Here is a 13,325-nt window from a genome sequence, read left to right as displayed (position 1 = left end):
TGGTTGTCCTCTAGGAATCTCCGCCTTAGGGTTCCCTCGATGAAGTTCGCGCCCAAGTTCCTTGGTCCCTATAAGGTGTTGCGTAGGGTGAAACCTGTGTTCTACTCCCTGGCCTTGCCCCCTTCCATACGCATACCTAACACCTTTCACACCTCCCTTTTGAAGCCCTTGCTCTGTAATCGGTTCTCTGGGTCTCTCAGGCGTTCCGATGCCCTCCACGCGGTCTCTAGTGACGTATATGAGGTGGCTGCTCTCCTTGATTCTCGTTTCTCTCGAGGTCGGTTGCAGTATCTGGTTGATTGGAAGGGTTACGGCCCGGAGGAGCGGTCGTGGGTTTCTGTCTCTGACTTGGACGCGCCCTCTTTGATCCGCTCCTTTCATGCGCGGTTTCCTTTGAAGCCTTTGGCTTCCCGCCCTCCGGGCGGTCCTCGAGGGGGGGGGTTATGTCAGGGCTCCGCGGGCAGCGGTGAGGGGAGGCTGCAATCCGCTTGCAGCACTCACCCTCGGTCCATCGCTGCCCGCGGTCCCCCCTCCTCTTACCGGGCGGCGAGCGTCCTCTCCTCCTCCTCCCCCCAGCGGCAGCATGTCTAACGCTGCACGCTGGGAGCCGGCACCCATATCAGTAAGCCGGGGTCACTCACGTGACCCGGCGTTAAAGCGACAGTACAAAAATCACAGTGGGGGGTATAGATACCCCCCACGTGTGTTTGTTAATTCTGATTGGAAGTTATCCAATCAGAATTAAGGCTAGGATATTTATACTTACCTTTCCTGCCTCTCAGTGCCCTGTTGTGGTCTTTGCTTTATGTATTGATACTGAACGTGTGCTTTCTGGTTACGTACTCTCTGGCTTGTTATACTGACTTTGTGACTTTCTCCTACCCCTTTGACCTCGGCTTGTTTATCGTTATTCTGTTTTCTGGTTCCCCTTACTCGGCTTATCTCCTGACTATTCTGTGTGTGCTTAGCCCGGCCACTCTAAGGTCCGGTACTGCACACTTTCTGTGTGTGTGTCTGTGTGTGTGTTAGCGTGTTGGGTTCCCCGAATCGTGACACCCATGTTGATGCTTTGCATTAACAATGAAACAGCTGTCCATGAGTGGTTCACTGACTTTGCATCTTTTCCTAAGTTGTGTTTAGACATTAGACATATGCATTGGTTTTTGGACGAATACAATTTCATCAGAGGTTTCTGACTTTCGGATTCGTTTACTAAAACGTAAACGAACGTCCTACATATGAAATATAAGCGAAACAAAAGGGCATATGCCGAATGCAAATTACCTTTTCGTTTCAGTTCTATCGTTTAATAGACTCTGTGCTGCAGGAAAATTAACCCCCACAGCACAGAGGAGAAACAAAAAACGCTGGTTCTCCCTGCAGCCTGAGACTTAACCCGTGCAGGGCTGCAAGGAGACTTTTACAAGTCTCAGGCTGCAGGGAGAACCAGCGTTTTTTGTTTTTGTTTCTGCACACAAAAAAAGCAAGGAGGAAGCCGGCAGCCTTACCATAAATTCCTTGTAATAAATAATATTAATTCCTACCCTAACCCCCTCTGCCCCCCGCATTAAAACCTATAGGGGTCACTATGACCATATTAATAAAAGGAAGGTTAAATCCTCCTGCAGGCCCCTACTCGCGGCATCCCTTTTATTAAAATGAGGGTCATAGTGACCCCCCATAGGAGTCAATGCAGGGCGCATGCGCAGTGGTATTTTCCTCCTAATGGACCAACAAATAACTTTTACCGAATATCGTCCGAAGAACGAATGGTTTACGGACGAAATTCGGAATGAACAAATTAAACTTTTATTTAGTTTGAATTCATAAGTACGAAACAAAAATTTAACTGGTGTACATGTCTAGTTGTGTTTCAAAGCTGTTGTATACAGCAAACACAGACTCAAAGGAATCTGTGTTTAAAATGGAATGAGGCAAAAATATGATTCTTTGTTTAACTAATTTGCATATGCCCACCCAGAATCCTTTGCGGTAGTAACATCACTGCAAATTTTTGATTTTTGTAGGAAAAGCAAGTCTTATGGCTTGACTAGTGTGCAGATTTTTGTTTAACATTGTATAAATATCCACAGACTTTAGGTGGAAGGGGTTTTCAATCACAATTTTTCCCCACCATAACTTTTTTGTTTTTTGCTTCTCAAGTACTGCCAAGCCTCAATAGCAAGCCAGTAACCAACCTCATGCTGATGATTTGCATTAACAATGAAACAGCTGTCCATGAGTGGTTCCCTGGATTTGCATCTTTTCCTAAATTGTGTTTCAAAGCTGTTGTATACAGCAAACACAGACTCACAGGAATCCATGTTTAAAATGGAATGAGGCAAAAATGTGATTCTTTGATGAACTAATTTGCATAGGCCCGGCCAGAATCCTTTGCGGTAGTAACATCACTGCAAATATGTGATTTCTGTGGAAAAAGCAAGTCATATGGCTTGACTGGTGTGCAGATTTTTGTTTAACATTGTACTATCAACAGACTTCAGATGGAAGGGGTTTTCAATCACAATTTTTCCCCACCGTAATGTTTTTGGTTTTTGCTTCACAAGTACTGCCAAGTCTCAATAGCAAGCCAGTAACTCACTGAAAATAATTCCCTATAGTCAGTTGGCTCTAGTGAATAGATATTGTATAGATGAGGTCCACATATTTATTGCATTGCCTATGTATAGCAGTATTATGCAATGCTAGTTTCCTTTTTTTGAGACAAAGACATGGTGAAAATGTAAAGGTCCTATTTTGGGAACATTAGTGCATTGAGGGGAGTGGTTGCCATTACAGACCCAGAGATGCATACACTTAGAGCTTGCCTATAAGCTCTATTGCATGTGAGTGTTCTATTGTAAGGATCACTTCTATAGATTGTTTAAGGGTGTTATGTTATGTGTTTATTTTTAAGTCATTTGTACTTTTTGGGGAAGAATTTAAAGAACTTATATTTTTGGAGAAAAACATATTCCGATAAGTATTAATAAAGAGAGCATGATCATGAATTTGTAGTTATGGTAACTTAAGTGCTCTATTTCACTATATTTTAGTTAACAAAAAAATATTTTTAAAAGTATATCATGTAGCATGTTCAAGTACAATACACTTAATAGTCATTTCTGATACCGGAGAAACTGACGGAAGCAAAGCACAGAGAGATGGACACAGGTTTCTTCAGGAAGGAAGAGATTCTTTATTGGATCACCGATCGGGACTCAGAGGGACTAACGTCACCAAAATACAGCAAGTTCTGAGCCCCGGACAATAGTGCAGGCTCCTTATATAGGCACATAACTCCTCCCATATTAAGCTCCACCCGCACATTCTCTTGACCAATCAATACAAATAAGAATTAACTTCCTGCTTGACCGCATGGCCTGTCCAGCACAATGGAGGAGGGGAATACTACATCCTGTATTCTTGCACATGCTCCGTACACTACTGATCGTATCTTGCCTCGTGCAACCAACTGATCGATACGTCAGCATATGCACGTACACATGCCACGTGGTAATCTCGGCCTACTAAATTTATTTTTACCGAGATTCCACCACATTTCCTTATAAAGTAAGAACACAAAACAGGTTGGGTAAGAAAGGCTCAGATGGAACTATTGCTACCATATGCCACCAACAGGGGCATCTAATTTATCGAGGCACTTTAACCCCTTAAGGACCAAACTTCTGTAATAAAAGGGAATCATGACATGTCACACATGTCATGTGTCCTTAAGGGGTTAAGAGCTGTAACCCTTATAAGCTCATTCTAATGATTATGGTGACACACCCTCACCCCCACTCATTTTCTGTTAAACTGATATGGAATAGTTGGTATAAACTTACTTTTTCCATCAACCAAATATTGTTGTTTCCACAACAGTTTGGATAATAATCCAAGATTCACTCTGCATTATCCTGTCCAAAGTCAGTCAACCTTAGATGACAATGACAAAATGTAAACGTTAGCTCTTATGACAGGAGTCAGCAAGAGAGGAAAAAATTATTTAATTTTAATTCAGTGCCAGTGTCAAGGTTAAGAGAAAGAGCAGATTTTTATTTTTAATTATTTCTTCTATTAAGTATGCTGCTCCCAGGCTTATCATATTCCTTATATAGTGCTTTCTCACAATTCACAACATTTCACCACATTCACCTTTAGGATCCTTTTTCAATTACTGACTTTAAAATACAAAGATCTTCAACAACTCAAATTCTCACAAGATCTCTTAATCTCTCTTTTGCTCTAGAGACTCTCTTTTGCTCTAGAGACCCTCTTTTGTCCTCTGTTTGGATTTTCACTACTAATTTTACTTTAGGACATGTGAAGGGAAGCTCCATTCCAATGGAATACCCTAATTCGTCCTATTGGACTGTCCCCCAGGCTCCTTGAAAAAGTCCTTTAAAATCCATCTCTTTAAGAAAGGTTATCTTCCTGGGAAACCTCTCTTTACAGTAGTTTTTTCATCCCTTACTTCCACATTTTGCTTTACAGTCTCACCTACCTATATGCCTTTTGCATATGTCATGATTATATGGTTTGTCAATTACTTGTTGTTACACATGTTAAAAAAAGAAAAAGAAAAGTGTTGCGTAATATGTTGGCACTATAAAATAATGATCATCATAAACTAATAACAATAACATTCAGTATTTGATATCATTCAAGATGGTATTCAGAAATTTGCAGATGACGATTTTAATATTAAAAGATTAGTTCAAGCACCATGACCACTTCATTGATTTGTACTGGTCATGGTGCCTGGAGTCTGTATATGCAACACTTCACTATGACACTGCACATACAGAATTTAACCTCTCTGTTGCCAGAGCACAACTGGGGCATCATTAGGCAGCCCGGAACAAGAGTTCCAGACTGGCTATTGTCGGTACTGTGCATGTTTGACATCTGTCATCAGGCACAGCATGCTGGTGACACACAGCCAATATAAGCATGGTCCCTCCTATCTTTTTTGAGGGGTGGGACAAGAATAACAAGGGTTATTCAAATCAAAACAGTATTTTGAATAAATCTAACACTTTGAGTTCATGTGGTTTGGTGACATTTTCAGATGAGAAGTAGACCTAAACTGGTCAAATGAAAAAGGGCGCCTCCTAGTGCATAACTATACATATGTACAACGAAATTGTAAAACGTAACCTTTAATGGTGGCTGTAATAAAAAAACTCTAGTAAAGAGTTAAAGAAAGAAAATAATAGTAAACTTAAAACAGGAGGATAAGTGTCTAGAAGGGGATAATTATCCTAAGGGTATCGCCTAGAGGATATAGAGCTAGATAAAGCTAGAAATCCCCCCAACCTGTATAGTCCGTCTCACAAAAGCAATCCCTCCTGGAATTACCAAAATATAAATGAGCCGCTTCTGTAGTCACTATGTACAATCCCTATATACAGTGCTTGCTTGTAGCAAAAAATATGTGCACACTTAGGAAAAAACTGTAACAGAAAGTAGTGATAGAAGCAGGGGCGTATTTGCCGCGAGGCAAACAAGGCATTTGCCTTGGGCGGCATTTTCCAGGGGGCGGCAAAAAAAGCCACCCCCAAACGCCCAGGGCAAATGCCTTGTTAGCCTTGCGGCTAACAGACATCCTGGGCTGGTGGCTGCTGGGCTGGTTGCTGGGCGGGCGGGCGGCTGGCGAGGGAGCACTTCCTCTGAGCTGTCTGCTCAGCTCCCTCGCGCGCCGCAGAGTGAGGCTGGGAGCCGGAATATGACGTCATATTCCGGCTCCGCCTCCCAGCCTCACTCTGCGGCGCGCGAGGGAGCTGAGCAGACAGCTCAGAGGAAGTGCTCCCTCGCCAGCCGCCAGCCCAGCAACCAGCCCAGCAGCCCGACCGGCAGCCCCACTAGACCCCAGGGAGAGGGAGAACCCCCCCAGCATTCCCAAAGGTAAGGAGGCTGGGGGGGCAGCACAAAACCAGGATACACCCCTGGATAGAAGGGGTTCACGTGATCAAAAGCTAGTCTGAGTAAAGTAAATAGATGGATACATTGTGGCAGTTTGCATAACATCTATTGCAATACTGTCACCAGGGGACGGAAAACAAAAAATGGGAGGAAAAAACCTATGGCCATACCAGTCTGAAAATGCTTGATCTCGTCAGATCTCAGAAGCCATCCAGACTCGGGCCTGGTTAGTACTTGTATGGAAGACCAACTAGGAACCTCAGGTGCCATTTAGGTAGCAGTAGGAAGGATAGTTCAAGTTTGGACACCGACCAGTATAGTCTCTCTGTAAGATCAGCTAGTCAGTTCAATATCATTGGACCTTCGTACGATTTAGATAAGGGGACGGGGGAACTGTGGGTGACGGGGATTTTATTAACCTTTCGTCAGATCTTGCAATTTACATTGCTGGTCAGTCTCTTTTTAGAGCTGTCTACTAGATCTCAGGTTTTTTCCTCCCATTTTTTGTTTTCCGTCCCCCGGTGACAGTATTGCAATAGATGTTATGCAAACTGCCACAATGTATCCATCTATTTACTTTACTCAGACTAGCTTTTGATCACGTGAACCCCTTCTATCACTACTTTCTGTTACAGTTTTTTCCTAAGTGTGCACATATTTTTTGCTACAAGCAAGCACTGTATATAGGGATTGTACATAGTGACTACAGAAGCGGCTCATTTATATTTTGGTAATTCCAGGAGGGATTGCTTTTGTGAGACGGACTATACAGGTTGGGGGGATTTCTAGCTTTATCTAGCTCTATATCCTCTAGGCGATACCCTTAGGATAATTATCCCCTTCTAGACACTTATCCTCCTATTTTAAGTTTACTATTATTTTCTTTCTTAAACTCTTTACTAGAGTTTTTTATTACAGCCACCATTAAAGGTTACGTTTTACAATTTCGTTGTACATATGTATAGTTATGCACTAGGGGGCGCCCTTTTTCATTTGACCAGTTTAGGTCTACTTCTCAACTAACACATGTATGTGAGGGTTACCCCCTGTCTTGGTCGCCCCTAGACACACACCCAGTTGCTTCCCCTTTGGGGTACCCAACTACTCTATTGACATTTTCAGATGTAACGACATATATGGGTACAGATGTCGTAATAATACGTTTTTCAATTAAACTGAGAATTTGGGTAACTCCATTTTTATTCTCATGTTGTGAGATATTTTAGGGACAACACACACCATAGTGAACCAAGCAGATATGACTGTGCACGTTAACATGTACCTTTTTCCCATTTTACCTTTTTCTTCTACTAAATGAGTAATGTTTTTTGCATATCAAATAATAACAAGGGTTTCAATGGAATGTCACTTTAAACAAAATATAATAAAAACATTATTAAAATGTATTGTTTGCACGGCTATTATTTAACAACAGGAACACAGAGAACTGTAAATTCTTTGAATCTGTTCCAGTGTTCCCTTTTGTAATTTAAATTTTGACAGGAGGTCTGGAAAGTTTGCTGGGAGATATCCAAGAGGTTTTCATCAGACATAAACCAAAAGAATTGCATTTTTAGCAGGATGTTTTTTGACACGGTGATCCAGCGTAGATAGAAGGGCAGGATGCATAAGTTTGTAATCCTGTCTCATTCCAGCGAGGCATGGAATGCTAGCAAGCTTTTAGAGAGAGGCTATGAATAATGATGTTATAAAACTAGAAGACGAAAGGGTCTTTGTAGACAAGTATTATTTAGATTGTTGATTAAGCCATACTGCTTGAAAATATGTGAAGCATGACAGCATGAATTGGACACTGGAGATAAATTCAGGACCCTTTCATATTTCTTGTCTAAGGATACATTCAAATTAATTATATCATCTTAACAAACAAGCAATGAAATATTTCTTATTACAAAAAGTTTAAAGGGAAGTTTGAATAAATGCTTAAAAGTATGGATAGCACTGACCAAAAAACCAATGCATCAATGGTGGTTGAAACGTAGAATTAACATCTTGGCACCAGCTTTTTAAGAGAAGGTGACCTACACCTCGACATACCTTTTCTTTATATTGCTATGTTTTTTTAACCTGTGCTGTCTGTCTACACTTCATGTAATTTATCAATCATATTTTATGAAATGTATACGGTGCAAGAAAGTATTTTTTAAAATAACATTAAATGGACACTATAGTAACCAGAACAACAACAGCTTATTGATTTTTTTCTGGTGAGTAGAATCATTATCTTTAGATACCTTCATCAAAGATATGGAGATGAGATCACATATAAGGAGAAAAACAATCTTAGACTATGTTTTAACCATTTTCTTTGCAAAATATATATATATATATATAAAAATGTTGAACCATCAGCTTCATGCAAAATCTTTTGACTTCAAACTTTTGTTCCCAAAATAAAGGGTCAATAACCAGTCTGGTCAATGACTGGTCCCTAGAACAAATGATGCTGCAGCTGCTGTTGGATATATACAATGATGTCAGCTTTCAAATCTTACTTCTCTTCCCACGCATTTCACAACTGCTAAACTCAGAATTAGAAAAAAAAAATAATAAATGAACACACGCAAACGATATGCTAGGAATTTCTGTGACGCATGAAGAGACTTATATCCGGTGTTTAGATGTATCTTCACTGTGCCAGGAACTTTAGAAGAGCAAGTCTGTGTGTTAAACTATGGAAAACAGAGTTTCAGAGCTTATTGAGATAATGTAAAAGAATGCAGCCAGATATTTAGAAAGAGATTTCTCGACTTTGGCTTGATAGCTACGTCAGTAACCCATACTGAAAAATGCTAAGTCTGTGTGTCCTGCCAGCTGAGAAACACATGTAAAAGAAAAATCGCAATGGCTCATGTGAATACAACTGACAAAAGCTTGGCTTGTTTATGTGATCTAAGAGGAGATATGTAAACAAGGGAAACAGATAAGAGTAGAAAGATAATAGGATATAATGTAATCTATAATAGAAGTAACTAAAGATTAGCATATAGTTACAATTTTACTCCAATATTTAGCAGAGGTTGGCGGTGAAATGGCTACGTAGAAAGTGTCAACACAACCTTAGGTAAATAGCCTGTGGTGTCTACTTTATATAAATATATACTTTTGTGTGGCAATTTTGTTTTCTTTTATGGCTATTAAGCTTACAAGACAAACATACCGAATTCTAAAATCGCTCCACATTAAAAGTTTATTTTACTCCTTGTGCTTTGTGACCTGTAACTACCAAAAAAAACTTAAAATCCCAGACACATTATATATTCTGTAAATCAGAACAACTAAATTAATTTATTTTTAATTACTTTCCTTAACCTGCACTAATTGTGCACACATTATTATTGCAAAAACTGTAAAAAAAAACTAAAAATGTTTCTTTAATTTTTTTGCATTTTTCTGTATTTTTTATAATAAATAAGCATTTATGTATATATATGTTACATCAAATGAAAGCCCTTTCTGTCCTTTAAAAAATGGTATATAATATGCGTCGGTGCAATAAATTAGTAAAATGCAAATTGCAATTGAACGCAAACAGCAAAAAATGCAAAAAATGACGTTGTCATTAAGTGAAAGACACGCTTCTGAAGCTCTGTCCTTAAGGGGTTAAAAATAACTAATATTTTGATTTAAAGTACATACTCTAGGTTTATAACAATAATTGAAACATATGGGACAATGCCCTTTTTTAAATGGGTGAAAAGCATATTAAAAACACATTGTCCAACACCTTTTTTGCTTCCTGACGTAATTATTTTGAGGCCTGGGGTGTTCGAGGATATTCTTGCCAGTGCTAAAGATTTTCATATTTCAAACCGAAAGATATCTGGCATGAGGCACTGGACACAGTTTCCTTCGTTACACATTCCTTTTCAAGGCTAGCCAACTTTTTTATTTAATATATCAATAATATTTAAAAGAATAACAGATGCTACATGTAACCCACTTGCTTCTGCAATTAGAAGTAAGCATACATTAACTATCTGGAGAATTAGATAAGCAAGTGCCTAATACAGTCAGAATGTTTGCAAAAATGAAGAAGAGGGCTCTAAATTATAGTTGACTCATGCCCTCCTTAAAAAAAGCACACATAAAACAACTAAAAAACTGGAATGGGCAATCACTGTTCCACAGAAGCGATTTTGAATATGCCTTTTATTGGGTACAGAAGTGATATTTATTCTATATTATTAAAGATTCTAATTGTAATATACAAAAATGATATTATCCATATAGCTGCACACAACCTACAACAAATAAACAACAACATAGATCCAGCTAACCTAATTTAGAAGATACCTACAGGGTACATAATAAGTAGGGTTGTGTCCTTTTCGCTGGAGAATGCAGGTGGCAGATGCATCAACTTATTTACCCCACTGGCAGTAAATTACCAGCTGTTTATTATTTCTACATTTCTGAACGGGGGAAATCCGTCAGTGTCATGTTATAATACATTTGTTTAAAACTGTAATCTTACTAATAGGACAAACTGATTAGTTCCATTATGAGAGCATTTTTGTGGCAGGTTTAGCACTTTGCCTTAAACCGCTTGTATATTTACCAAGCATGTAAATGGGCATTTGTTCTTCTTACCATTTTTTATTTTTCCCATATTCCCTGGAGTGGGAATGAAAGGGAATGTCTTATCTTATGTGCATCTATATGCTTCTTTAACTATATTTAAAGTGGACATTTTGGGTATAGTGTACAAGAGTATTTGCTGTGCGATTAATTTCCCTACATCAAATAGTTGAAACAGTGCTATATTTACTTTGTCTTAACTGGTCAACCAGGAAAAGGTATTTTGCCAATTTTGTAAATAATTTTAAAAGTGTTGTTGAAAAAGCATTAGAAAGGAGTGATTGTGATTGTATCACCATTGTTGCAGTTAAAATGCTGATACTTTGTGATCAATGCCTATTTATCCTATGAACTTAGGTGCTCAGATCAGGGCTATTTGGGGATGTATTAATTTGTGGGGTTATTATCATTTTTTATGATGTTTTGGGGTATTTGTATGTTTGCCTCTCTGTTCCTGGGAGATAATTAGCTTACCAGTCTTTAATGCAATTATCTCCCAGGCAGAGATATTTATGGGAGGGGCTTGTCTTGCATTAGATGGAGACGCCATGCTTGGGGCTGTATATAAAAGCTGGCAAATTGGCCATAATAAACCAGTTCCTTTTCACACTTCACTCGACTTGTGTGATTAATTTCACTACATCAAATTGTTGAAACAGTGCTATATTTACTTCATTTATCTCAACTGGTCAACCAGGAAACGGTATTTAGACAATTTTGTAAATAATGTTAAAAGTGTTGTTGAAAAAGCATTAGAGGCGGCAGAGCCTGCGCTTGAGCTGAATGGTCGAGCTGAGCTCCCGAGCCTCTGGCTAAAACAGCGTATTTTATAGCGGCTAAAAAGCTTAGACCACACCACAAACCTGGTGCACCCAAGATGTCACAACGGGGGCACGTAAAACGGCAGATGCAAAGGAGAAACACTCCTTTTTCATGGCAAAAACCACAAGCGCCAAAACAGCCACACTGCACACCCAAGATGGCGACGGCAGTGAAGAGGACAGGGATCTGTCAAGATCACAATCCCCACTATGCAAATCCAAGGGGACATATTCCAAAAAATGCTGGATGACATGGCCGCCAAAATTCAGGCCACAGTACAATCGGACCTGAGGAGGGACATGCTGGAATTGGGAAACCGCACGGCCCATTTGAAAACAAAATGGCGGAATTCATGGAGGCATTTGCTGAAAAGGTGGAGGAAATGGAGGCCCGATTAGAGAGACAAGAATTCAAGTCAATGGACCTGGAAGACAGATCCCGACGACAGAACCTCAGGATTCAGGGGATCCCGGAAGAGGTACAAATAGCAGACTGTACAGCATTCCTGACCGGGCTATTCCAGGCCCTGGCCCTGGATATCCCACCGCCCATGCTCCTCATGGACAGAACGCACAGAGTGGCTAAACCACAACAGCTTCCCTCCACCGCCCCAAGAGATGTACTAACAAAACTACATTATTTACACGTAAAAGAAAATATCCTCCGCTCTAGCTTGGTTGCTTCATCTAAGTGTTGCTTCTAAGTGTGTGTGGTTGGAGATATTCTGGAGAGTTTTACAGAAGCTTCAACTGTCTAAGATTTGCGCTAAGAGTTTTCTTTTTTCCTGTTACAGGTAAGATTCATCTGTAGGAAAAGGTTACTGATTGCACAAGGTAAGATTCATCTGTAGGAAACGGTTACTGATTGCACAAGGTAAGATTCATCTGTAGGAAAAGGTTACTGATTGCACAAGGTTTGATTTCCTGTTGGTAATTATAAGGCATTTGATTTCATTAGTTAGCTACTTGCTATTGATTGCTGTTTAAATTAGCTATTGTTTGCAAATAAGCAGAGGCCTATCCAGGTGTTAAACATTCCTAGTGGGTGGTGATTTTAGGAGTATATAAGGGTTGTTGTCATTAACTTGGCTAATATAGCTTGGTTGCTTCATAAGTGTTGCTTCTAAGTGTGTGTGGTTGGATATATTCTGGAGAGTGTTGCTTCTAAGTGTGTGTGGTTGGAGATATTCAGGAGAGTGTTGCTTCTAAGTGTGTGTGGTTGGAGATATTCTGGAGATAAACTGGAAGTAATCTGAGTTATTCATATAGCTTGGTTGCTTCATCTAAGTGTTGCTTCTAAGTGTGTGTGGTTGGATATATTCTGGAGAGTGTTGCTTCTAAGTGTGTGTGGTTGGAGATATTCAGGAGAGTGTTGCTTCTAAGTGTGTGTGGTTGGAGATATTCTGGAGATAAACTGGAAGTAATCTGAGTTATTCAGGAGGATAAATAAAAAGTTAAGTTTGATTTGTTTGATTTCAATTATTCACCTAATTGGAATGGCAGACTTAGTTCAGTGTAATAGTTGCTATGCATTTGTTTCACGTTCCACTTTTTGGAGGTTTGGTTGTTGTCTAATCTGTAGACAGTTCTCTATCTTGCGGCAGGAGATTGTATTTTTGAAGTCTGAGATTTGTAAATTATCTGGTAAACAAACTCAGGCTGGAACTGCTGCAAAGCCACTGCCGCAGAGACATAATATGAATGGCAGATGGATCACTGTAGGATCTGGTAGACTTAGAGTTGTGGATAAAAGGCATATTGCACAGTCTGTTGCTCTACATAATTCATTTTCTGCACTTTCAGAGTGTAATGGTGTTATGGAGACAGGCACTGAGGCTAGTGGTGTTGTGGAGAGAGGCACTGAGGCTAGTGGTGTTGTGGAGAGAGGCACTGTGGCTAGTGATGTTGTGGAGAGAAGCACTGAGTCTAGTGGTGTTGTGGAGAGAGGCACTGAGGCTAGTGGTGTTGTGCAGA

General features: G+C 39.9%; 1 protein-coding gene and 1 pseudogene across 1 annotated transcript in view; one reads left to right on the top strand and one right to left on the bottom strand.

Annotated features, from left to right (window-relative positions):
* AFG2A (AFG2 AAA ATPase homolog A) overlaps nucleotides 1-13,325 on the bottom strand; it is a 358,336-nt gene that overhangs the window by 243,688 nt on the left and 101,323 nt on the right. The window lies entirely within an intron of this gene.
* LOC134566253 (5S ribosomal RNA) lies at nucleotides 6,085-6,205 on the top strand (annotated as a pseudogene).

The sequence above is a fragment of the Pelobates fuscus genome, chromosome 6, assembly GCF_036172605.1.
Source record: "Pelobates fuscus isolate aPelFus1 chromosome 6, aPelFus1.pri, whole genome shotgun sequence".
Lineage (NCBI taxonomy): Eukaryota > Metazoa > Chordata > Amphibia > Anura > Pelobatidae > Pelobates > Pelobates fuscus.
This window is presented reverse-complemented; position numbering and strand designations above follow the sequence as displayed.